The sequence below is a fragment of the Mugil cephalus genome, chromosome 4 (genome assembly GCF_022458985.1).
Source record: "Mugil cephalus isolate CIBA_MC_2020 chromosome 4, CIBA_Mcephalus_1.1, whole genome shotgun sequence".
Lineage (NCBI taxonomy): Eukaryota > Metazoa > Chordata > Actinopteri > Mugiliformes > Mugilidae > Mugil > Mugil cephalus.
The window spans coordinates 28677871-28681510 of record NC_061773.1 but is presented as its reverse complement, the minus strand read 5'-3'; positions in this window follow the sequence as shown (position 1 = coordinate 28681510).

Here is a 3640-nt window from a genome sequence, read left to right as displayed (position 1 = left end):
CACTCATCTTCATTCACCCGTTTCTTTACATCATGAGTATTCCTGGAACATTTTTACAATATTTACTGTAATATACACCCACAATCAAAATCAAAATGATAAAAGACAACACCCACAAGGTAAAAAGTGAAGGGGGAGTGGGCTGCCCACTAGTGGTCAGTCTGTTTCAGCATTATGGAAGTCAGTGCTGTCTTGATGAGGGATCCTCGGCTTACGCTGCAGAGAGCATGATGGGAGCCTTAACATCATCCACGAAGGATTTCAAGTTAGAAAAAAAAAACTGTTGGGGGTTTGCAGTTCTTCCACTTGACCAGAATATGGTATCAAGTGAAATGCAGTACAGTTAGACTCTGGCCTCGTTAGATCCAGCACGTCAGAAGTAGCAAACAAGCCTATTAAAACACAATTAAAGGGCATAGTAATATTAGCCGCCCCAGAAAGCCTGACATACACTTACCAGCCACTTTATTAAGTTTATTAAGTTTAAGTTTATTTAATTTATATAGCACCTTAAAAAGCAAAGAGCATTTGCACCAAAGTGCTTCACATTCAACATGTCAATTTCAGATCAACTTCACTGTCTCAGCAAATGAAAAACTATTAACACCAACACCCAAGGTGACCAGGTGAGGGAATAAAACAAATAAAGATGAGTCTTGAGGTGTTTCTTAAAAGCTTCAGCAGAGTCAGAACTCTTAATAGTTTCTGGCAAGCTGTTCCAGAGCCGAGGGGCTGCAACAGAAAAGGCCTGGTCCCCTGCCTTTTTCTTGCCGGAACGATCCACAGTAGATGATACCCGCTCGCCAATGTCTTTTCTTAGGGTTAAGGCTAACTAGACAAGTCATGTCTTTTGAGTCCTGCTACAGGTCCACACTTAGTCCTTTGTTTGCTTTCGCAGTCTCCCGCTTCTCTCCTCTTCCGCCACGACACATCCTCCATATATAACCTTTACGGTTATCACATAGATCAATTAATGTACAATTACAATTACAATTCCTGTTACAGTTCCTGTGGAACCAGATCCCAGTTTGGGTTCTAGAGGCAGACACAGTCTATACATTTAAGGTCATGACTAAGACTTTCCTTTTAGACAAAGCTTATAGTTAGAGCTGGACTTAACCATCCCTTAGTGATGCTGCTATAGGCCTAGGCTGCAGGGGGACGATGCACTGAGGACATGTCCTCTCCTCTTTGTCCTCTAATACCTTATCATTTTATCTCTTATAATTTATTTTCTATTACTAACCACTGTGTCTCCCTCTAATAGTCTCACAGATCATCAGCTATGTGTTATATTCCTAGATCCTACATGTTTCCTTCCGCTTGATGTTTGTATCTATGACAGAAGTTAGTTTATCTTGTTTCTCCTGTTCTTCTCTCTCTATCTTCTCTGGTTCTACCCGGCTGGTCTTCAGCAGATGGTTCCTCCATATGAGCTGGTTCTGCTCCAGGTTTCTTCCTGTTAAAGGGAGTTTTTCCCTCAGGCTGCTCTGGAGGTTTCAGGCTGGTTTTTGTGAAGCGTCTTGAGACGATTTATGTTGTTATTGGCGCTATATAAATAAAACTGATTTGAATTGAATTGAATGTCTTGATGAAAGCAGATACATCCCTTTTCAATCAAGGCCAAAAAAAAAAAAAAGACGCAAGATCCGATGGCATGTTTTTTGAACCCTCATGTGTCCTGCTACATCATCGTGTGAGGCTTTCATCACCATCTCTCTAAATTTGGCAGCCACCACAATCTGCACAAGTGTTTTTCCCACACCATTGTCCGCTTGTGGACACCATTTCTGCACCAGGACATAATTTTTCACAAAATAACTGATTCTGAGGAAAAAGAAAGGACAGACTCACAGATAAAACTATGCTTTGCCCCAGTGTCTCTCAGGATTCTGACTGCCACTTCCTCCCCGAACAGTGACACTTGCCCATCTTAAATAAATGGTGAAAAGTCTTCATCTCTTTTTGATTCATCTGCAGGACAAAGATCATCTGAGGGACTGTGTGTTTGAAATGCCATCTGGGATGAAACAACAGAAGCAGCCAGCGCAGCTGGTTTCACCTGTGGACTACTTAAGAACTTTGATTTCCCTTTAAGCACAGGACAGTCATTTTTCCACTGCCCTTTACGCTGACAATAATTGCTAATTTTACTGGGATCACCTTTCTTCCAGCTACGCTCAAACCTAAATGAACTTGTCTCACCATGTGGCAGAAAATCTTTACCTGCACATGACAGATAAATATTCTGGCTGTCATCATAAAAAGTACCTCTTTGTGTCAGAAAATATTCATCGGCCAGCACAGCTGCTTCTTGAGGTGTTTTAACGTTTTGCTGATTTAAATACGTAGCAATACTCTCTGGGACAATACTCTCACAGTTTTGTAATTGTTCAAGCACGACTAAATCACAAAATTGCTGAAAAGTATTCACTTCTGATGCTGAACGCCAACGATAAACTGGAGAACCATCTCTCTCACAAACTCCGCATGAGTCTGGTGCTCCCTCTTTCTCAAACACCTGAAACGTGGCTGATAGGCTTCGGGTACCAACTCATAGGCTTTTAGCACAGTCGCTTTCACCTTAACATAGATTTTACTCTCTGCTGGACTGAAAGCAGAATATGCTTCTTGTGCTTTCCCAGTAAATACACATTGGAGCAACAAGGTACGTTCAGTGTCTGTCCATGCACAAGTTTCCACAACCTGCTCAAACAAGGAAAAGAACGTATCAGGATCCTTCTCATTGAAATTTGACACCAACCTTAACTGAGATCACATCCAGAAAAAGAATCACAAAACCCCACACTGTCCCTGCCTGAACTGTCATTAAGTTTTCCCTCTTTAATCAGACTCAGCTTATACTGTTCCAGCTCTAGTTTGGTCTGTTCTGTTTGAATTTAATTTTTTCAAGTTCCAATTTTCAACTTTCTCATGTTCCAGTTGCAAAGTTAACAACTCTTTCCGTTGTTAATTAGCATTAACTTAATGCTGCATTGATCCCCTTGGGCTGAAACTCCTCCCTTTTAAGGACTCCAGACTCCACCAAGTTTGCTTTAACAATGGCTTTAATATTTTCTTTCAACTGTTTATCACCCACTTCAATATCATAATGTTCAGCTATTTTCAAAAGCTGATCTTTAGTGTCCTGACTGAGAAGGTGATCAGAAGGAGTGTGAACGAACTCATCCAATGAAGCCATCATCAAAATCCTGATTTAAGGTATAAATTAAGCAAACACCACAATACAATACATTTCCCCAGTTTCTTTGTACAAACCAGCACTTAGAGAAACCAAAAATCACAAGGAGAGTTCCCTGCTAACTTTACCTAATGCACCAGACCAGTGGAGTGGAGAAAAACAACCACCCATTGGTCACCTTCCCACAGCCACGGAGATGCTCCTGAACTTTGCTCTACCCACGTTCACCGCCGGCCTAATATTGAGCACGGTGAATCCTCTAAACAGGATTCATCCCTTTTCCAAACCGGGAAAACTCCTGTAAACAATGGCTGTCCTTATTAGTTCACAGCAGAAAATCTGGAAAAGTATATGTATCACAATAGCACAATGAATCCACACAGTTAACAGGACCACAATTTCTCCCTTAACCAAATACCAAAAATCTCAACCTAGCTA